This window comes from Neofelis nebulosa, chromosome 9 (assembly GCF_028018385.1).
Source record: "Neofelis nebulosa isolate mNeoNeb1 chromosome 9, mNeoNeb1.pri, whole genome shotgun sequence".
Lineage (NCBI taxonomy): Eukaryota > Metazoa > Chordata > Mammalia > Carnivora > Felidae > Neofelis > Neofelis nebulosa.
Genome location: NC_080790.1, coordinates 5671235 through 5695150, shown reverse-complemented (window position 1 = coordinate 5695150; position 23916 = coordinate 5671235). Strand labels below are relative to the sequence as shown.

The 23916-nt window shown below is 46.5% G+C and overlaps 1 pseudogene; it reads left to right on the top strand.

Annotated features, from left to right (window-relative positions):
* The first annotated feature begins 2778 nt into the window (after nt 1-2778).
* On the top strand, nt 2779-2931 carry LOC131486482 (U2 spliceosomal RNA; annotated as a pseudogene).
* Nucleotides 2932-23916: the final 20985 nt, after the last annotated feature.

Here is a 23916-nt window from a genome sequence, read left to right as displayed (position 1 = left end):
ACACACTCAGCCAGCACATGCCCTACCATCACCCGGTAATAACACAGCATTTGTGTAAATGCTTTACAACATTGACTAATTGATTCTCAGGGGGAAAAAGGATCACTTATGTGCGCGGGGATTTTTGCATTCTGTTTTGTTTCCAGACCTCTGCTGTGGCCGCCAGAGTCACTGGGCGGAGCCAGAGGACTTCGTGGTTAGAACACCACCCTTGGCCAGGACTGCCGTTTTCCAGACGTTCCATCGCTTGGCCAAGGATGCCAGAGGTGGAGGTGGTGTTTGAGGAAGAAGGCTGGGGGTGAAGGGAGAGACTCTCGTCCCTGCTCAGCTGCTAGCATTGCTGGGTGATTTCCGGGAGGTCCCTTCACCTGTTTCAAAGGCTGCCAAGGGATGACATTGAATCCGGTAATCTCTGGGTACCTGGGGGGGCTGAGCGTTCGGGAGTCAATGAACTTCCCGACAAAGACCTTTCCTTCAGGAATCATACATCACCCGGCTTGCAGATGACAAGATTCTGCCTCATTTGTGGTTCTCAGTCCTCTGCCCCTACTCCTTTCCGGCCCGTTACAAGAGCTGAAAGGGCAGAAACAAAGATAATGAAACACAATGCAAAGTGAAGCAGTCACTGAATCCCTCACTCCATACACAGAAAATTATCGCCAGCTGTTGCCCAATTAAACACAGCAATCTAGTGAGCTCCAGCAGTTCGAACGCACACACTGTGTACCCAGCCAAACCACTTCCGTGAAAACCCAGAGGACTTGAACACAAAAACACATTTTTCCATAAGCTGGGTTTGTGTCGTCGTTAGAAGCATCCCAACTCAAAGGCTTGGTGAGCAAGTACCGAGCCCTGTTCACGTTCTCTGTGTAGATTTTACACACACGGTGTCTTCAGTATCTCCGGGAAGGGCATTTGAAAGGGTCCTTTTATTGCAAGTGCTTGCAGAGCCCCCCCCCCCCCCCCGCCCCCAGGCTCTTAATAGTGCTTTGCTTGGTGCACGGGAGAGTGCAGCACGGTCAATACCTGCACTCCTCCGTCTACACCCGTTCACCGTACGTTCACTGTGCATCTTCAGTGTGCCACACGCTTTGCTGTGCTTCCGAGTATAGACTTGGATAAGACAAGTTTCCTGCCACGAGGGAACCCAAAGTCTGGCTTAACTGACAGGTGTGAAAGCTGTAATACAGTATCCCAACATTGTAAGGGCTTTTCCAGGAGTTTGGACCAAATCAGCAAGCATCATAATGCTTGGAGGAGCTGGAGAAAGCTTCTAGAAGGAGCTGTGTTAGAGCTGGGACAGAGGCATGCATGGCTAGTTCTTGAAAATCCGGTTTTTTTCTATAATTAGTTGTGTGTGTTTTTTTTTTAATGTATTTGTTTGCCTCTCTTATGTAAGAAATCTTTTCCTACCCTAAAACCATGAAGATATTTTCAAGGGATGAAGATATCACTTCATATTATCTTCTGAAACCTTGGTAATTTTGCCTTCCACATTTAGGGTTATAATACACATAGACTTGATTTTTGTGCAGGATGGAAAGGAGACATCCAGTGCAATTTTTTCTCCATTAGAAGTTTTTTTCCATTTTTTCCCCATATGGATACCCTTCTTCTAAGCACAGCTGCTGTGTTGAAAGCAGATAGTGAGAATGGGAATCTTCATTCCATCCTGTTGACAACTTCAGAGGAAAAGCTTTCATTGTTTTACTACAGGTACTAGGATTTTTGTAGTGTTTTGACTGATGCTTATTATTAGATTAAGGTGTTCTCTTCATATTCCCCTTTGTGTAGATTAATGTTTATCATGAATTACTATTGAATTTCATCAGGTTGTTTTTATCCATTCACTAAGATCATGTGGAGTTTCTCCATTAATCTGTTAAAGTGGTGAGTTATATTAATGGAATTTCTAATGAGTCTTGAATTCCAGGTATTAAGCCAGGTTACTCATAATGTATCAATTCCTTTATATACTGCTCGATTTGGAACGCTGGCATTTTTTCCAGGATGATTGCATTTATGTTTAAACATCAGATTGTTTTATAATTTCTCATTGACTTTTGGTATTAAGGTTCTTCTAACCTCTAATTTGTGGAGGATACTGTCCCCCCCCTTCCCCCACCCCCCCCACCCCCCATTCTCTGGAAGACTTTGGGAGAGAATGGTTGAATTTGCTATTGAAACCATCTGGGCCTGGAATATTCTTTATGAGGGAAAGGTTTTGTTATTGATCCATTTACATGAATTGCGTCACTTCTAGTAAGTTATGTTTTTTTTCTAGGAGTTTACTCAATTTCATCTAAATTTTTGATATTGGCATAAAGTGGCACAATCACTTGCATTTTCATTTTGGCTCTTGTCCTTTCTTTTCCTCTTTTTCCCCCTTCTTTCTCGAGCGGTTGTGCCACACATTTATAAATCTTCTTAGTTTCTTTCAAGAATCAACTTTTTGGTTTTTGCCCTTTATTGTGTGGCTTTATTTTTTTTTTTTAATTTTTTTATGTTTATTTTTGAGAGAGAGAGAGAAGACAGGGAATGAGCACGGGCAGAGAGAGAGTGAGATACAGAATCTGAAGCAGACTTCAGGCTCCAAGCTGTCAGCACAAAGCCCGATGTGGGGCTTGAAGTCGTGAACTGTGAGATCGTGACCTGAGCCAAAGTCGGACGCTTAACCGACTGAGCCACCCAGGTGCCCTTATTGTGTTTGTGTGCCTTTAAAAAAAACAAAACTTCATTGATTCCTGTGTCAATCTAGATTATTGACATGGATGCCCTATTGCTTCTGGGCCTTTTGGCTAAGATCAAGTGTATTGACATGGATGTCTAGCTCATTAATCCTCAGGGTTTTTTTTTTTTTAATTTCTTTTCTATCAATGTACAGAAATCAGTTGCATTCTTATACACTAATAATGAAGCAACAGAAAGACAAATAAAGAAACTGATCCCATTCACAATTGCACCAAGAAGCATAAAATACCTAGGGATAAATCTAACCAAAGATGTAAAAGATCTGTATGCTGAAAACTATAGAAAGGTTATGAAGGAAATTGAAGAAGGTATAAAGAAATGGAAAAACATTCCATGCTCATGGATTGGAAGAATAAATATTGTCAAAATGTCAATACTACCCAAAGCTATCTACACATTAAATGCAATCCCAATCAAAATTGCACCAGCATTCTTCTCGAAACTAGAACAAGCAACCCTAAAATTCATATGGAACCACAAAAGACCCCAAATAGCCAAAGTAATTTTGAAGAAGAAGACCAAAGCAGGAGGCATCACAATCCCAGACTTTAGCCTCTACTACAAAGCTGTAATTATCAAGACAGCATGGTATTGGCACAAAAACAGACACATAGACCAATGGAATAGAATAGAAACCCCAGAACTAGACCCACAAACGTATGGCCAACTAATCTTTGACAAAGCAGGAAAGAATATCCAATGGATAAAAGACAGTCTGTGTAGCAAATGGTGCTGGGAGAACTGGACAGCAACATGCAGAAGTTTGAAACTAGACCACTTTCTCACACCATTCACAAAAATAAACTCAAAATGGATAAAGGACCTGAATGTGAGACAGGAAACCATCAAAACCTTAGAGGAGAAAGCAGGAAAAGACCTCTATGATCTCAGCCGTAGCAATCTCTTACTCGGCACATCCCCAAAGGCAAGGGAATTAAAAGCAAAAGTGAATTACTGGGACCTTATGAAGATAAAAAGCTTCTGCACAGCAGAGGGAACAACCAACAAAACTAAAAGGCAACCAACGGAATGGGAAAAGATATTTGCCAATGACATATCGGACAAAGGGCTAGTACCCAAAATCTATAAAGAGCTCACCAAACTCCACACCCAAAAAATAAATAACCCAGTGAAGAAATGGGCAGAAAACATGAATAGACACTTCTCTAAAGAAGACATTCAGATGGCCAACAGGCACATGAAAAGATGCTCAATGTCGCTCCTCATCAGGGAAATACAAATCGAAACCACACTCAGATATCACCTCACGCCAGTCAGAGTGGCCAAAATGAGCAAATCAGGAGACTATAGATGCTGGCGAGGATGTGGAGAAACGGGAACCCTCTTGCACTGTTGGTGGGAATGCAAATTGGTGCAGCCGCTCTGGAAAGCAGTGTGGAGGTTCCTCAGAAAATTAAAAATAGACCTACCCTATGACCCAGCAATAGCACTGCTAGGAATTTACCCAAGGGATACAGGAGTACTGATGCATAGGGGCACTTGTACCCCAATGTTTATAGCAGCACTCTCAACAATAGCCAAATTATGGAAAGAGCCTAAATGTCCATCAACTGATGAATGGATAGAGAAATTGTGGTTTATATACACAATGGAGTACTACGTGGCAATGAGAAAGAATGAAATATGGCCCTTTGTAGCAACGTGGATGGAAATGGAGAGGGTTATGCTAAGTGAAATAAGTCCTACAGAGAAAGACAGATACCATATGTTTTCACTCTTACATGGATCCTGAGAAACGTAACAGAAACCCATGGGGGAGGGGAAGGAAAAAAAAAAAAAAGAGGTTAGAGTGGGAGAGAGCCAAAGCATAAAAGACTCTTAAAAACTGAGAACAAACTGAGGGTTGATGGGGGGTGGGAGGGAGGGGAGGGTGGGTGATGGGTATTGAGGAGGGCACCTTTTGGGATGAGCACTGGGTGTTGTATGGAAACCAATTTGACAATAAATTTCATATATTAAAAAAAAAATAAACTAAAGCGGTGTCCCCCCCCCAAAAAAAAAAAGAAATGTTTTATATGAACTGTGTATATTTGGATTTTATCTTCTTATTCAGACTATGACAATTTTTATCTTTTAGCTGGACCACTTAGTTCATTTAATTAAATGAAATTACCGATATATTTGGATTTTAGTCCTTCATGTTTTGTTGATGTTTCTTTTTCCTTTCTTATCTGCATTCTTTTAGCGGCTACCCTAGTAATTATAACTGTATTTAATTTATCTATATTAACAAATGCTTTTGTCCTCTTGTGGACAAGACAGGACCATAGATCCCTAACTCTGTTTATCCCCCTCCTCTCGCTGGCTGCCATCTCTCTTGCCTTTGGGGATGGCTTGTTCTTTTCTCATCTCCATAGCTCTTGGTAGATGAGGTTCCCTGGATGCCACTCTGACTTTGCCATCCATTGCAATAATTGCACTTACTTTTTTTTTTTTTTCCCTAATGGTTAAACATTGTCACCTAACTTTTGATATTCTGGGACCCTACCGTCATACTGATATCAGGGAACACCATTCATTGTCAGCACTTCCTACAGTTTGTCATGACCTATAGAGAGCATGAACCTGATGCACCATTCACTGGGGCACACCTCCTTGCGTTGGCAAACAGAGGGTCTCCAAGCCCTCCTGCCATACCTAATTGGTGGGATTTCACTAGTCCCTGTTAAAATCAAGTGGCTTCTATAGTATATCAACTCTAGCTATCCCAGTTCTCTGAGATTTTGATCCCTTCTCCCATGCTTCTAGAGAAATTCTGAGATTTCCACTTCACTTAATGTAGGCTGTTGCTTTCTCACAGGTCTCAGGTGCCATTGTAGTGTGTTACAGCATATTAGCACCATCTCTTATGGTCCTTGCCAGCATGTGAGATCCTTGGTCATAGAAGAGCCCCTTATTATCCTCCATTATGTTTTGCCTGACCTTGATTCTACACCTTCAAGATCAAGTCTCATGCATGTTCTTTTAGCTCTTGCTGATATATCTTGCTGAAGTCTTGTGGCTGTTTTAGAGTATAGTCCCTTTCCTGTGTCCATATGCCCAGCATCTCTCCAGCCATGTATGCTGGGACTTAAACCTAATTAATGATCTGGTGGCTAGGGACATTAGTGGGATAGATCTTAAGCAGGGGGCAAGGGTGGGACAGAAGCAAGATTGGATGCCTGTTGTCTTATGTGATGGAAGCCACTTGATTTTACCAGGAAGGAGCGAGTGTCACTTCTGCAAAGGATCTGCAGTTCTCAAGGGCATCCATCTAGGTGTGAGCGCCCCACACATCTGGTTCCACCTTCCCAAACAGAGATGTGGCCTTGGGATAAATAGCCTTGCTGAAGTTGAGAATTCAACCTTCTTTGGAACCTGCTACACTGAATATTAACTTACGGACTTAGGTCTCCAATTTTCTACCCCAAAGTATCAGTAACGTTCAACAATCGCCATTAAAGACCATTTTCCTTACAATTACTAGACCCATACTTGAATTCCTCAAATTCATGTGGTATGGGACTCCCAGTTCATGCCCCTCAGTATATCCCTTCCTGGTTCATAACTGTGAAACTTTAACTGCTGTACTTTAACATGCCCTGGGCTCTTCATACTTCCTTTACTGGTCCTCAGTGATGGGGTCTTCACTGACAGCTAGCTAGGAGGCCATCCAGTTCCAGAATCCCTCTTTAGGGTCAGTCTTCTCAGACCAGATCTGACACCAGCTGCCATAAATCAGATTCTTGGGGAAGGGGACTCTGAGATACAAATTTAGGGCAGGAAGTCGATCAGGGGTGTATCCTTGGGATCAATATCTGTGGAGGGTAAAACTAATAAAATTGAACAAATGGAAGAGTTTAACTGAGATACAGTCAACACAAAGGCCTCAGCTGAATCCACAGGGAGCTCTGGATGCTATTGTTCTGCCTGGAGGCAAGGAGGCTGGGCCTTCACATGCCTTGCCTTGACCAGTCACCAGGTGCAGGCTGTCCACATGGAAGGGGAAATGACTTTGTGGAGATGGCTGTCTTGAATTGCAGGCAATTGGGGCAATTCCTAGAGAGTGACTTAGCTGTGAGCTGTCAGCAGCTGGTGGAATTGCTCTGGGGAGGACTGTGGGGCAGTTGCCCAAAACAGGTGGTGCTGTGATTGGCCTTCATATTTTAAGGGGCTCGGACCGTTGATACCAAGGTCAGAAAGTAAGTGTGGGCTAACTTGGGAGAAAGTTCAGTTGGGCTGGCTTTTCTCACCAGTAGGAACATTGGATCCACATGGATTGGGAAGTTTCATGTTGCAGAGATTCTGCTAGAGAGATGTACACCAAATAGACTGAGACTTTAAATGAGATGAGTGTTGGGGCACCTGGGTGGCTCAGTCGGTTAAGCATCTGACTTGTGATTTCAGCTCAGGTCATGATCTCATGGTTCATGAGTTTGAGTCCCACATAGGCTCCATGCTGACAGTGCAGAACCTGCTTAGGGGTCTCTCTCCCTCTTCCTCTCTCTCTCTCTCTCTCTCTCTCTCTCTCTCTCTCTCTCTCTCCCCCTCCCACACTTTCTGTCTCTCTATTTTTCTCTCTCTCTCAAAATAAATAAATAAACTTTTTTAAAAAATGGGAAAAGCCTCCCTCTTTTCTCCCTCATGTACTCCATCCCTGTGAATGATTACAAGGAAAGGAAAGAGTATGGAGTTTTAATGGGGGAGAAACCAAGCTCAGACCCCAAAATATTGTCCGATTATAAGATCCTAACACACAGTGTAAAAAATAGAAGAAGCTGCTCAAAGAAATTCTGAGTCTTGGATATTGCAAGAAATGGCCAAGAATAGGCAATAGAGAATGGTTGAGTGTTCTAGGTAAGTAGAAATCTTGTAGTACCCAGGGGAGTGATTTCTGTCATTGATTCATGTTTGTTTATACATCAGTAAGATTATAGAGAGCAGAGATGATCAGTTACTTGGTGTTATGGACTGAATTGTGTCCTCCCCCAGATCCCATGTGCTAAATCTCTAAACCCCAATGGGACTGTATTTGGAGATAGTGTCTTCAACAAAACAGTTATGATTAAATACGGTCATAATCTGTACATTTATCAAATGCAGCCCTAATCCGATAGGACTGGTGTCCTTTTAAGAAGAGGAAGAGTCACACCCACAGTAAACATGTGAGGACACAGGGAGAAGGCCACCATCTGTAAACCAAGGAGTGAGGCCTCACCAGAACCCAATTCTGTTGACACCTTGATCTTGAACTTCTGGACTCCAGAACTGTGGGAAAAGAAACTTCTGTTGTCTTAGCCACCCGGTCTATGATATTTTATTATTGCAGCCCAAGGAGGCCGAGACACTTGATGATTTCTGACCCATTCCATGCATATCAGTGTGCCTCAGGACAGTGGTTAGAAACTTCTCTGATGTAGAAATGTCACTTGGGAATATGTGCATCTGAAGGGAAAGTAAAACCACTCAGGTCACGGAAATGATTAAAGTTCAATTCTACGTAGTGGATACCCCTGAGTGATTGCCTCTGGGGAAGATGGGATAGAAGGTAGGGGAAGAATTGGTACAAGGTAGGCTTCAACTATATTGGTAATAATTTGTTCCTGTGGCTGGTGGATACCTTGTCATTTATATTCTCTTCTACGTCTATATCGTTTTGTTCACATGGAATATTTCATAAAAACGTTAGAAAAAGAATAGTGAAACATTTTGAGTAGTCACTGATTCAGTGTTTATTGGATCCTTTTAAAAATAATATTAATAGAATAGAAGGGAAGAAGTAATCAAACCTACGCTTGATTTTCTTTTTCATTTTTTCCCTTTTCTCCAGCTTTATCGGTATATTACTGATGTAACATTTGTAAGTTTAAGGAATACAGCATGATGGTTTGATACACATATACGTTGTGAAATGATTACACATAGTTAAACCTCCATCCCCTCACGTAATTATCATTTGTGAGGGTGTGGTGACAGCATTTAAAATCTGCTCCCTTAATAGCTTTCCAGTATATATCACAGTCTGGCTAATTAGAGTCACCATGCTGCACATTAGACCCCCAGAGCTCATTCAGCGTACAGCTGGAGATGTGTATTCTGACCAACATCTCCCCATCCTCCCCACCCCAGTACTTACCTTTTCCTGTCTGACTTAGTTGACTTAGCATGATGCCCTCAAGGTCCATCTGTGTTGCCCCAAGAGCAGGATTTCCTTCTTTTTATGACTGGATAAAATTCATATATACAGTTTTCTTTATTCATTCATCTGTGGATGGACAGGTCGTTTCCACGTCTTGGTTATTGTAAATAATGTCACACTGAACATGAGTGTGCAGAGATTTCTTTGAGATCATGATTTCACTTCCTCTGGACGGATACTCAGGAGTGGAATTGCTGGGTCATTCTGTAGTTCTAGTTCTATTTCCTTAAGGAACATCTGTACTGTTTTCCACGGTGGCTGCACCAATGCACATACCCACCCACAGTTCATGAGGGTTCCCTTTTCTCCACATCCTCCCCAACACATGTCTTTTGTCTTTTTGATGTCAGCAATTCTAACAGGTGTGAGATGATAGGTCATTATGGGTTTGATTTGCACTTGCCTGATGATCACTGATGTTGGGCACCTTTTCGTGTACCTTTGTACCTCATGTACCTTTCATGGCCCTTTGTATGTCTTCTTTGGAAAAATGTCTATTCAGATCCTTTGCCCATTGTTTGATCCACTTGTTTATTCTTTATTTTTATGTTTTGCTCTTGAGTTGAATGAGTTCCTTATATATTTTGCATAGTAAGCCCTTATTTAGATAGATGGTTTGCAAATATTTTCTCCCACTCCGTAGGTTGCCTTTTCACTATGCTGATGATTTCTTTAGCTGTGCAGAAGCTTTTTAGTTTGATAGTGGTTTTATTTTTCAACTCAGTTGTGTTGCCATTAACCAAACCATGCTTGGCCTAGACGTTCTCATAGTTAGACTTTTGCTTTTGCAAGGTCACTGACCTTATTTAAGGAACATACCTGCAATGTCTAGTGTCTTTAGTCAAAAGACACATATTTAATGTAAAGGGTTTATTTCTGCCTTGAGGCAGGACCATCAAGATTTTCTGCTGATTCCATTCAGATGTCCTTGCAAAAGTTTTCATGCCCCATGATGCTTAAAAAAAAAAAAATCCTAATTATACCTGACATTTATTAATGGCGTCGTAATGATCAAAGTGCTTCCAAAGGCTCCGATAACTTATTAGATCTGACCACCATAAGAAGGAGAGTATCTCACTTGGGCTGCCTTCTTATCACAGGAGGAGCCCCGGCTGGGAGACCCTCCCTACGGGATCCTTTGGCAGGAAGCCTAGGAGGAAGGAGGTGCATTTGAGCAAATGGCAGAATATGCATGCGCTATATGCTACCTCCAAACTGCCCCCAGATCTTTCATCAGTTGCTAAATTAAAATGGCAGAGCTGATTGGATTGAATGCAGAAGGCTAAGTAGAATGTTTGAGCACAGGCCACTGGGTGCAGAGGGATGGAGAGGAATCCAGGAAGGCTTTGAGCTCTTACTCCAGATTCAGAGTTTAGGCTGATTTTCACCAGATTTCAAATGTAGAGAAAGCGCCACCCGACACCTGGTTACATGAACAGCAGTGATGGGAGGTGTGTTTGGCACAAACAGGGCCGCCCATTATGAAGGTGCAGAAACACAAGCCCAAGGAGGGAGGACACAGATCTCAGCCAACAGTATCAATGCGAGGGGTTAGGGGCAAGGTTCCAACCGCCCCATCAGTTCCCCCTTCTAAGCCCAGACTACAACCACGGAGCAAGCAAGGGTCACGGGAACTCACATCCAGGATTCAGATACCATCGTAGCTCAGTGGTCAGCGAGGAGGGCGGATGGAGGGGGAGAGAGAGGCAGCAAGTCCATACAGGGGTTTCAGTGGGATAACTGGGTATAAGTGAATGGTGCTACAAGGTAATTTCCCTCTCAGATCCTCAGGCCTTTGCTGACATTTCCCAGGGCTCTGTATGATCTCCAACAATCAGTCTTAATTACAGGCTTCCTGTGGCCAGTGTCCGGAAGGCTGGGCGGTGTGCTGAGCCAGCAGGAAGTGATCTCATCAGCACGGCAGGAAGTTCCCACATTATAATGGAGAAAAGGAAATCCAAATAAGTTATGCTTATACCTTATTGAAAAGAAAGTCCTCATCGGCAAGAAAGGGAATTTGAAACATCAGAAGTAACTGCGAGGAGTGTTGGGGGCATTTTAAATGGGAAATGATACTGACTTTGATTTTGGAGGAGATAACTTGTGTGAAAACAAGATAGAAGCAGGCAGGTCCCTTTTGCCTGCATAGTCACACCCTCAGTGTATGTTACTCAAAACTTAGGACGTTACACAGTTCTCTCAAATAAGGCTTGAAACTCTTTGATTAAGGGAAGTAGACTTAATGAAATGGGTAGCTGCCAGGCCTGAATTTGAATTGTATGTTGAAAAAAAAAAAAAAAGTAATCCCCTAGCTTCTTGTTTCCAAGGGAATTTTTTTTTTCCCCCAGAAATATATTGCTTATTGGATGGTGATTCTCTAATTTTGGAGACCATATGTTCTAGGTATTCTGGGAAAGATCTGGGTTTCAAATACCGTGGCCATTGTTCCCAGAAGCAAAACATACTTGAGAATCCCAGAAGCGATGGTTATCTCTCAGTGAACACTTTCTGTGTCCCAGGGACTTATGTGCAGGATGTCATTTCGTTTATCATGGCAACTCCTGAAGTAGGCATCACTGTTGTTACAGTCTTATCTGCTTGGGAACCAAGACTCAGCATCTCCTGCCGGCCCGGGGCAGAGCTCTGAGGGCTCCAGGGTCTCTTATGGCGACCAACAATCTGCCCAGGAGAGCAGCGGTTCTCTTCCACCTGGTCGCCAGTGGGCTTCCAAGATGACCCCAGGACCCCTGCACGACCATCCAATGCCTTCCCCCCACTGCCGGCAGAACCTATGAAGGTGATGATCACGAATCATCTCCGTCATTAGATTCCTGATCAGTTGGCTTGGAGTTCATCCAAATGGAGATTATCTAGGTAGGCTGACTTGACCGGGTCATCTCTGTAAAGGCTTTCATGAAGGTTCTCCCTGAAGTCAGAGAGAGGGGGAAGCCTGTGAGGGCCTGTAGATGGGGTCACCCAGCAAGGACGTGACTCAGCCTTTGTCCCCAGGCTGACAGCTAGCGGGAGAGCAGGTTTTTCCTCGTCAGCCTCCATGCAAGGGTAAAGCCAGCTGACCCTGTGCTCTCAGCCCTGTGGCACCATGAGCAGGGAACCAGTGGGAGCACACCAGACTCCTGAGGAAACTGGAGATGGTGACTGTGTGCTGCTTAAGGCCACCGTGTCTGTGGCATCCGTTACGCGCAGTGGAAACCAATACGCCTGCAGATCAGCCTAAACTCTATTGTCCTTCATCCTTCCTTCTACAAACATTTATCAGCATTTATTACGTGTTAGAATGTGTGTGAGGACTTGCAGCCACAGGGGTCCGCAGGATCAGATGAGGGCCCTGCCTTGTGAACTTTATGACGTGGTGAGGGGGACAGATATAAATCAAATCAGTGCAGGATACAGGCAAAACTGGGCCCCAGGTAACCGAGAGGACCCTCCACGGTACGGGTAGAGTAGAACAGTAATCTTTCATGCAGCAGAGAACACCAAAAAATGTTCCCCAAGGCATGAACAGAAGTTGAATATGAGTAGTAATTAGCTGAAGTGCAGGGAAAGGCACTGCAGGTGAGGGGAACAGCAATGACTAAGTCCCCGTGCAGGCAGAACCACACGTACAGGGCAGCCCCTCACAGAGGGCCTGAGGTCGTGCACGGACACGGAGCCCGGAGATTGGGGGAGGGGGGTGGCTAGAGGGAGGAAGCCTACGGCCGTGTGTTCTAATGTTCTTTTGTAAGAACAATGGAAAGCCCATCCGAGGAGCAGATGAGGTGAAGGGAAAGTCAGGAGGCAGGGAAAGAGCAGGACAGGTGGAGAACACGTAGGGCAGCCCTCAGGACAATGACCAGAGTCTGAGCCAGAGCTATGCCTGGGGAGAAGAGGTGGGCACAAGCCAGTGGCAGATGAAAGGCAGCATGTGGGCTTGAAGAGTAAGTCGGCGAGAGCTCCAGCATTTCTGGTCTTGGTGGCCGAGAGGAGAGGCATTAAGAAGGAAGGTCAGGGTCCGGCTGACCCTCCTGGGTGGAGTCTGGGATACAGCCAGGTGGGACTCTGGATACTTAGAGCCAAGGTGTACTCACAGACAGTTAATCCATAGTGGAGGGGGCTGCGATTATGAGAGCGAATGGGATGCTCTGATGATGAGAAAGCAGACAGAAAAAGGCCAAGGACAGAACCACCTGGAGACCATCTATTTCTTTCACACCTGTCTCGGCGATTCACGTGTTCCCTATCTTAAATAAAGAAGTGGGTAACGTGTGCTCCCTTTGTCCAAATGGGCAAATAGTGGGAAACTGAAATAATAATAAGCAATACGCTATAAGGTACGCTGTAGTTTATAACATATCTATGTAATATGAAATAATAAAATTTAAATAATTGACTTTCGGAGACTGTAATGTGATATAATGGTAATTCAGGCTCTGTTATAGTGAGCCCAGGCCAAAAGAAAGACTCAGATCTATTAATACGTATTTAAGTTCGGTACTTTTAACTTTAAGCCATGATTAAGCTGGCCATGATCAGAAGCCCTATGACCATACCGAATCTACTAGATATAGTTTGTTTTGTTTGTTGTCAGTGGAAATTCTGTGTATTGCAGATTTTCATTCAAACAAATCTGGAGGGTGAATTTCAATTTTGATCTGAAAATGAATGGAGAGAAATAGTTCGCCTTTAGTTAAGGACTCACTGAACTGCATGAAGAGAGCTCATGTTTTAGAAATAAAAGGGTACGCATTTTTAGCTAGGGGACGCAGTGGTCAGTATGACTTGACCCCCTCCTCCCATGCTGACCCTTTTCCCAGGATACATTCCACTTCCATCGGGAATTAGACAGGATGGGCTCCAATCTCAGCTCTGTCACAGACCATCTCTGTGACTCAACAGAAACTACTTATTCCAGAAAATACTTCTTAGGGCTGCCACGAAGATTACAGGGGGTAAAAATAAGTGAGGTGTCTGGGAAATAATAATTGATACATGGGAATAAAGGGGCTGATTTGAACTCCAGTTTTCGGTCCGTGCCCACCCCCCCCCCCAAAAAAAAAAAATCCTATCTTCTGAAGAAGGAACAGAAACGTGAAAGGTGTTCAGGACACCTGAATGCCTCCTGGGGCGCTGTGGGTTGAGTTGGGGAGTTTATGAAAACATTCTAGCATTCCATTCATCTTCAGCTGCTGTGTCTGACATATGGAAGTCTGTAATTTCACAAGGAAGTGAAGCCTTACCTCCTACCAGGTGCCAATATATTTTAAGCAAAGAGATATTACAACTCTGGAATTATCGAAAGCCTATGTTCTTTCTCTCCCATTGCTTGAGGCAGACGTAAAAAGTCACATTTTTGAAATTAGCATATGACGTCACTGGGATGAGCTGTAATGGAGGTGACAGGGTGGATGTGGGAGACAGTGGAAAACTTGGGCTGAGGAAAGCTGGAGGGCAGACCTATTTTTAGGTTTTTGTTATGCAGGGCTATTCTGAGGCTCTAAAGAAACCATAAAACTGCCTTCTCTCAGGGTAAATAGATACTTCATTGCCCTGGATTCTAAAAACTTAACAACAACAAAAATCCCCGAAACTTGCTTTCTGTCTCTTTCCTCAGCTCTCAATCTCTCCAAAGGTTAAAAGTCAGGAGGTAAATGGCGTGTGTCCTCTCTCTGCACCCAGTTTCAGCTCATTTTAAGCGTCTAATTGACTCAAGTAGTCTTCACTTCATCCTGGGACTATTTCAACATAACAAGGAAATACAAGGGCGTATATGATCTACCGACATAAAAGCATCTTGAAAAAGTATGTGGAGAATGTGTGTGTGCATGCATGTGGTGTGCACGCGTGTGGATGCATGCACGTGAGCGTGTGGGAGTGTGTGTGGATGCAGATGGCCGTGTGGGATTGTGCGAGCAAGTGTGTGTGCACGCGTGTGGATGCATGTGCTTGCCTGTGTGCGTGTGCCCGTGTTTACCTCCCCCAAGGAACAGCAGTGCCCAGTATTTACTCTGTTCCTATTTTTGTCCTTTGTCAGCACCGCTGTCATCTGGTAGGAATATTTACCCGCTGGATGGGTCTGACTTGGCCTGGTAACCGAGCACATCTGGAGTCTAGACTTGGTGGCTCTGCGGGCAGGCTCGGGTCCCAAGCCTCCCCAGCCCCCGCGGCCCCGCTGTGTCCCAGCTTTGCCGTGCACCGAGGAGGACGGCCACCGGAGGACCCCTCCCTGGCCCCTACGGTGACCCCCCTTGTGCTCAGGGTGCTCTGCCAGAGGGCGGGGGGGGGGGGGGAGAAAGGAGGCGGGAAATTCTGACTGCAGCTTGAGAGAGCTGACGACTTGTGGTCCCACTTGTTGGGGCTCGTGGGGTGTGCTGAGTTGGAGAGAAGGGTTCTGGGGGCATATGAAGTCAAGAGAAAGAACCCGGCGTGGCGAAAGGGGTGAAGGGGTTGCAGATGCTGGGGTGTATGGGTTCGGGTTCAGGTCCGCATTCGGCCATCACACCAGATGGGTCACCCTGAGCGTCTCTGAGATTCATTCAAATGCATTATCTGTAAATTAGGGGGAAGAGAGACCCCTCATACAGCTGTTGGGAGGAGTGCATAGATCAGTACTCTGAAATGCCATAAGGTGGGAAATAAAACCTAGTCTCCTTTTCTAGCAGGCTTATCACACTCACAGATGAGAAAGTGATTCTTTGACCCAAGGCGAGAAACACAGCCTTGATGGTTGCTGAAAACATAGGTGTGTGTGTGTGTGTGTGTGTGTGTGTGTGTGTGTGTGTTGGGGGGGTGGCATCGGGCGGGGTGGGGGTGCTGAGATCTTCTTGTGCGATGAGCAGATTTTGAAGCGGGTCCAGCAGCATTGCCTACTTTTAGATATAAGGTAACAGAGAAAAAGGCAACCGCATTCTTGTGGCTGCAACATTTCCCATGTGGGATCTTTTTCTCCGCTTGGTTCTTTTTATAAAATGAAACTGCTGTGCGGCTCTGATAAGGGGCTGGTGACTTCTACAGACCAGGCTATAGGGTCCCTCAGGAGCCAAGCCTCCCTGGACACGGTGTGCGTGACATCTGAGAGACCCTTAATGCGTGGGCACTGCTCTCTCTCTCGCTCTCCTTTTTTAACCACAGTGGATCATTTTTTGGTGTCTCACCTGCACGAAGATGCTATAATCAACAGCAACAGAGAGACTCTCCATATGTGTACCTGATTAATTATATTTGTAATAAAGTGACACCTAAATAAATTTCCCATAAAGAATAATGGTTTGGATGTCTACCCAGCAAACAAAAGCAAGTCTTTGAGAAATTCTAGGTTTCTTTTGGAAAATTTACGGTATTCTGTTGAGGTCAGGAAACCGTGGCCTACGGCCCACAAGACAGCAACTGCAGATCTCCTGCCAAACCTAAAATGTTTCCTCCCTGGCTCTTTACAGAAAACATTTATCGATGCCTGCAATTACATAAATGAATAGGATTAAGAAGCGTGGCTTTGGCTTTTAAAATTAGGAATATCCGTCTGTCCGTGTAATCTTACCACGATACTACCTGCCTTACACCTATCTGATGCTCCCACTGACAGCTGTTTTAGTCTGTTTGGGCTGCTAGAGCAAAATAGCATGGAGTGGGGAGCTTAAACAGCAGACATCTCTCTCTCTCTCTCAGCTCTGGAGGCTGGAAGTCCAAGGTCAAGGTGCCAGCACATTTGCTTCCTGGTGACAGCCTCGTCCTGGCTCGTAGATAGTCACTTTCTTGCTCTATCCACCTGTGGCAGAGACAGAGAGAGAAACGCTAGTTTCCTTTTCTCACCTTAAAAGGGCACCGATTCCATCCTGAGGGCTCTATCCTCATGACTTTATTTAAACCTAATTACCTCCCAAAGGCCCCGTCTCCAAGCACCATCACATCAGCATATGAATTTGGGGGGTACACAACACTCAGTCTATAACAGCTGCACAAGAAATTGCTCACCGTGGGGTATAAAGCTCTTCCCGCCCGATGTTAGCATAACAGTCTGACTTCATTCGCTGATACTCCATTCTCCCAGCCTTGTGTGCCAGACAAGTGGTCAGGTTCCTATAAGCTTCTCTGGAAACAGAAATGAGCGGGCAGATCATTCTGTCTGAGGTCATCAGAGACAGACGAGTGGGGTGTATTTGATCTGGCCCGGAAGGCGAGGAAGGGGGCCACGGTGCTCTTGTCCCTGAAAGCGGCCCAAATCACAGAGCCTGGGGGAAGGCGCGAAGCCCCGTGGTGTTTGCTGTGGGAAACCGAGGCAGCCACGGAGCAGGAGGCCAGGTGTGTGAGGCCAGTCTAGAGTCGTGGGGCTGCTCTGCGTGTACTGGATGCCTGTCTTCGGGACAGTGCTTAGGTTTCTGAGTGTCGACATTCTCACCTATGAAATGGGGATGGGGGGGGTACCTGTGGGCTCAGCCCATTGGGCGTCTGACTTCGGCTCGGGTCATGATCTCACAGTCCGTGAGTTCGAGCCCCGCGTCCGACTCGTTGCTGACAGCTCGGAGCCTGGAGCCTGCTTCGGATTCTGTGTCTCTCTCTCTCTCTCTCTCTCTCTCTCTCTCTCTCTCTCTCTGCCCCCTCCCCTGCTCATGCTCTGTCTCCCTCTGTCTCTCAAAAATAAATAAATGTTAAAAACAAAATGAAACGGGGATAGGGACAACACCTGCTTTCAGAGGCTGCCAGGAGGAGAAGAGAGAAGCAAGGTGGCAGACCGTGTGTGTGGCACTCCTCGTCGCCAGCCGCTGCTGCCTTTGTCAGGACCTTGCTTCTGCCATTCCCATCCTGTTCCTGAGAACCCTGACCACAGCACTGGGTAGCGTGTGCCGTTTCTACAACCTGAGCCATCGAAAGTCACAGCTTGCAAGCTGTCTGCCTGCCATTTCAGTACAGTCGTACACTTGTGGCCGTGAAGGGACATGTGGAGCTTTTAACGAGACCGTCAGTCATGGGATTAGGTTTGGTTTGAGTTTGGTTTCCGCACCCGTCATTTTGCAGTTTGGTAACGGGCAGCAGGAGTCTAGCAGGTTGACCAGACGTAGCATTTCTGTTGTAGCCACGTGAAAACGTATGATAATGTGATCACTCGAGGGGCCGACATCCCTTAGTACATTTTGACATCGGTGGCCTGTACAGTTAGGTGTGTAAGTAGATTTTAATAGTCAAGGGCTTTCCATATAGGTCCATTAGTATTTAGGACTCTTCTGTAGACTGAGAGGGACCATGTATTTTAAGTCGGGGATATTTTTTCAACAGTTACAGTGAAAATCCCTAGCGCCCAAGCTATTTTTTTCATTTGTTTCTTTTTCCTGTAAGTGAAAGAAAAAAGTAAATATTAAATCTTTTTTTTCTTAGTCACCAGAATTGCAGCAGCTGACGTTGTTCCGCGGTGGTGTTTGCGGGTGCACCTACACGAGCGTGTACCCGCACAAGTCTGCCTGGGTGCGTACGTGTGTGCACGCACGAGTAGGTCCGCGTGCACGGCAGCGGGTCGAAGTGTGATATGTGCTGAGGCTTGCAGATGAGGAGATACTTAAATATAAGCGGCATGGACCCCACGGAAGGTTTGCTGACTCAAGGGCTGGAAAGAGAGTGGAAGTCTTGTCCCCATTGATTATGACAAGGCCCAGCGTCCCCTGATTGCACTCTTGCCTTTGGATGGAGGTCTTGCCGGGTGAGCAGCAAGCCTCTGATTTTGAGTCATGAGCTGTTCTCCCCAGTCGCTGAGTTCCTTCTGAGCCTGATGGACAGGAGCCAGAAGTCTGCGGAGATGCTGGCTCACGCTACACTTATCTGTGACAAGCCTGTTTGGCACACGAAGTGGGAATATCTTCATTGTCACCAGCAGCAACGGCAGCAGAGCCTGCTTTCCTGTGACACGCCCGTCCCTGCACTAGGACTTTTTTGTGGAGCCCCCAAACCAAACCTCTCTTCTCTAGGTCTAGTCCCAGAGAAGGTCAGCGTGGGGGTGGGGGTGGGGGGGGGGCTCAGAGAAGAGTTCAGGTGTCGTCATTTTAGAGATTCAGGACTGGGGGCTCAGAGAAGGGCTTTGCTGCACACAAGGCCACACCGCTGTTGGTAGAGCCAGAAATAGAACAGCCTCTCTAGATCGATGTCTGGAGCTTTCTCTGCCGTTAACATGCTTGCTAATCTTCTGAAGAGACTGGTGAGAAGGTCACGTAGTTTAGCGTCATTTGTAGCCATGGGGGCATTGCCCACAGTGCCTGACAGGGGACAGACCTTCAAACACGATCGTTTGAATGCAGTACTGAGAGAGTGGAGTTAAATTCCAGTGGCCTAGAGAAAATGTCAAGAGGCAGGGAACCGTGTGCATCATCCTCTGTCAGAAGAAGGAGTTGAGATACTGCACGGAGCGCCGTGCTGGCACGTGGAACTCAGTTAATTCCAGCGACAGGGAGCATCATCGTCGAGACTGGGCGTGCGTGCTTCTTCTCTGTTGCACAGCTCTCTTGCCTCTAGCCCGCTGTGCTGTCGGTGTCAGAATCAGAAGATTGTACATGAAGTTCAGAGGATGTCGCGGCTGAGACCAGGCCCCGCGTTGTTCGTTCCCAAGGGAAGCTTCCATGGAAAGGACAGCACCCCTTCCCAGAGAGCCTTGTGGGCGCCTCCCAGATTCTTCTACGTCGTCACCTCTGTGGGCTTGATGACATCGGCTCCACGAGCTGCTGCACGCCGCGGGCCCCGTGTTAGCAGCCCTGACTTCTCTTCAACGCCACTGTCTTGCGTCCGCGGCTGCCAACCCAGACTGCCTGATGCTGTTTCAGTGTATTTCGACTAGTGAACTCCCAACTATCTGCAAGTTGATTTAGAACATACTTAACGGCTTTCCAAAGCCCGGGATTATGTGAGAATAAGATAAAAAATAACAAAACCGAATCTGTGACTCGACAGTCACCAAAATGCTGGCGCACAAATAATCTTATTTATTCGCAATGCGTGGGGGATAGATTAGCCCCGTTTTACGCGTTAGGAACGGAGCCTCAGACAGGCCGTGATGAGCACAAGTCCATTTGCAAGGCTTTGGGTTTTGCTGCGCTGTGTTGCCGCAGCGAGCGTGGTTCCTGTGTGCAGGCCAGTCCCGGGCGGGGCCCGTGCTGATGGCACCAGGGTGTCCCTGGGTGCCCCCTCGACAAAGTACGCGGGCCCCAGCTGCCATTCGTGGTGCAACCTGTGTGTCAGCCGCTCGGACTGTGGCAGTGGGGGAGGGGGAGAGAATGCAAGCTCCAGGAGGGCAAGAGGAAGGGAAATGTAGTGGTGAAGCATATTTAGGTGAGTTACTCGGTGGAGAGGGGCCCGGCCTCAAAGCCCAGCTCGCTCAGGTTTACTAGACTCCCTTTTTCGGATCTGTACAACAAAGGGGATCGCAGGAGCACTCCGGTGAGTCAGCTCTAAAAGCTCATCTTTCGCTTCATCGAAATTAGACCCTGGGTCATTTTAAGATTCCTAGAACCTCAAATTGTGTCTTTGGATCGGCTCGGAGAAGCCCATGCCATGAGGATGGACGTTGTCAGGAAAGCTCAAAGTGGACAGAGGCCAGATGCGCAGTGGTCAATGGTCATGGGCACCGACTGTCTGGGCTCCAGCCCAACCACTCCTCAGCTGTGGGACCTGCTTTCTGTGCCTGTTTCCCAGTCCCCTAAATTGGGGTTAACTACCTCAGGACGTTGTTCAAAGAATTAAATGAATGGATGAATGCAAATGTTTGCAATTCTAGCTCACAACAAGTGCTATCTACATTTTAATGATATGTATTATCATATCACTATTATTTTCTTATCCTATATGTGGGAGATTCCTCTCAGCCCAGGGGCTCTCTTGTGACTGGAGTAACGCAGTCCTACCTCTCTCTCTTTTTCCAGTGTTCTCCTCCTGTATCTTTTTTTTTTTTTAATTTAAAAGCATTTTTTAATGTTTACTTATTTTTGAGAGCGAGAGAGACACAGCGAGAGTGGGTGTGGGGCAGAGAGAGAGGGAGACACAGAATCCACAGCAGGTTCCGGGCTCTGAGCTGTCAGCATGGAGCCTGACACGGGGCTGGAGCTCACGAGCTGTGAGATCATGACCTGAGCTTAACCGAATGAGCCACCCCGTTGCCTCTCCCCTCATGTATCCTGATTTTGGCCCATGGCACGTGAGAACTCTGCCCGGCGACTTTGGGGAAGGGTTCTGCTGTCTGATGGCAGAGTGAGGTGATGAGCAGGCTGTGTAGCCCCAGCCCCCTTCTTCCCTCCCAGACGCCGTTCCCAGGATGTTGGAAGTCACGGCAGCTGTGACCTTAAGAGGAGACGTTCTGGGTCCCACTGGGGATGGAGGAGCAGGAAGGAGGAAGGCCCTAGGTTCCAGGCAGGTTTGGTCCGCCCGGAACCAGCCCCGGTACCAGCTCTATGGGTCTTATTCCTCATGAAATCATCAGATGTCTTTGTTGGTCCGTTATTTGGCTATATGCTCCCAGCGCCCTCGTAATACTGTTTCTACGTGCAGTAAACGTGTCTGTTAATCAAGTGAGACATAGCAAAGAAGAGAGAGGTACTGGGTGCTCAGTGGTGCGGGTGTACTTACTCGGAAGAAGTCCTGGAGTTTGCTCTGTGCGTCCTCACAGCCAGTGTGGAAGAAGAAGGGAAGGCACCCGACTTCACAGGGCACACAACAAACCGAGTAGGCAAAATGGTGTAACTGAATAAGTAACAGATTTGAGAAGCCACTTCTCACATTCAGTATTATAGGGGTGACGCTGAACGGCATCATGGGCTCCTGTTTGACAATTATGACCAAGTAAGTTTGGTTTTTAAAACGACTGCTTCTCATAAGCAACCTTCGACTGAAAGTTAAGCAAGGACATGATCTGAAAGCGAAACCATTGCTGTTTTATGTTTTCCTCCTTTTCTCAGTTCTGATTTTCTACCTCCATTTCATTAACTTTATCCCCGTCTGTGTCTTGCTGATGAATTTGCTTTAAATCTTTTCAGAATCAGAGAAAAAAGTGATGTGTTGGCATAAAGACATCCCAAGTAGAGTTCCGTGGATTCACATCAGCAAGTGTGGACAAGAATGTATATGATTCATGTCAGTAAGTGTGGGTGAGATTGGGTTCTAATATCTGGACCAAAACGAAATGATTGCAGTCTTATGCGCCGAGCCCTCACTGGGGACTGTGGGTATGAGTGCTGGACTCTGGTGGCATCCTCAGGACGGTCGGGGCGCAGGGAGCCACGGAGGGCCCTGAACCAACCCGGGTTGATTGTCAACACGGATGGATCATCCGTTCTAGGAATACATACTGTCTGGAGAGGAGAGAATTGGCAGGAAAGTCCAACTGACTGTTGATGCTTGGGCAGTGACTCCTTGGCATGTTTATTTACACTCGTGCGTTGTTTTCAGATAATCACGCCAGCTTTTAGTTCAGACTCGCATTTACTCCTGGTGTGGCAGCAGTGTCCGTCCCCTCTGAGGTCAGCTTAGGAGTGGTCAAGGAGGCACAAGGGGATTTCAGGGTTTGGGACTTCTAGCTCTTCCGGGACATTCTGCAAAAAACATTTCACTTTTATCTTAGAATGTCCAACAATTTGGGAAGAGCTTAGGAGACAGGAAAAATCTACTGTTTATAAAACGGGCCCAGGATGTGGTGTGAGAAGGCAAACCGAGGAAGGGGGCCTTTGGTAAGGCGGCCTCTGCGTGGTGGAACTTGGGTTGGTCAGTCCAGGGCGGGAGCCCTGTTCGGCGTTCATTGAAGGCATTTAGAAGGTCATAAAAGACCTCCGCTGGATTTTGAGTTAGGAAATGCTTCAGAAAACTCAGCCAGATGAAAGAGTTGACGAAGGGATGTTTTCAGGGACTGGAGCGGACAGATGGCCGGCAACTCCAAAGGCTGCACCTGTTAAAATATGCATTGGCCAGAAAGAGCCCGAGGTCTTCTGTGACCAGAATCTGGTGCCCAGACAGCCCCTGGGGTCAGCCCGCAGGTGGATTGCATAAAGGGCTGAAGGCCTCACACATCCAAGCAACGTGCTTGTCCACAGGACAGCGGCATGCTTCAGAATCGCCTTCTGCTTAACGGGAAAGGTAGGCTACATCAATTCTTGCTGTTATTAATTCAGCTGCCGTGGGTGGAGTTTTGGGGGAAAAAATCAGAATGAGAACGAACTCTGGGAGGGCTAGTGAGACCTCGCCTTTGACAGAATTTGACTGGGAAGCGGTGTGGAGGGGGTCCCAGGGGCAGACCCCTGAAATCCTGAATGCTCCTGAAATCCTCTTGTCAAAGTTGACCGTGTGGTTCCACATTGGAAGGTTCATTAGAGAACTGTGCGCGTGGTGGAAAGAGAAAGTCTTTGCTGGAATGGTCTGAAACCTGGCTTACTAGCAGAGTGACCTCGACCGTGACCCCTCACCTCCCTGAACTTCTTTTCCTTTACCTCCTAAGTCAAGATGGCTAAGGCCACGCGGCTGTGCTGTTGTAAGGTTTAGAAATGGTTCCTGAGTAACAGGGTGGTGCCCGTACATAGGAGGTGCTCCCGGAGGGAGAGTTGGGTCCTCCCGGTTAGGGTTGATTTCAGCTCCCCATTTGGCACAGGAGCAAGCAAACCCAAGGAGGTAAGTGTGCTCCCCCAGGGCACAGCCTGAAATGGGCCCTTCTGCGTCCTGCCACTCAGGTCACAGCCAGTTAGGACCACAGCTTTAGGGCTGGGGTAGTGCTGCATAAGAAAAAACATAGTTGGTTGGAGGGCCTAGAAGCTTGATGTTTACTGTGTTTTGTATGTTAATGAGATGATTTCCCTGGTGGGGGTGGAAGGCTAGATAGCCTGAGGATAGGGGGCTGGTCACCAAAAACAACTAGAGAATTAAGGATTAGATCTTTCGGCCCCACCCTGGACCTCCAGGGAGGGTGAGGGGTGGAGGTGGAGTTCAACTGCCAAGAGCTAAAGATTTAATCAAACATGCCT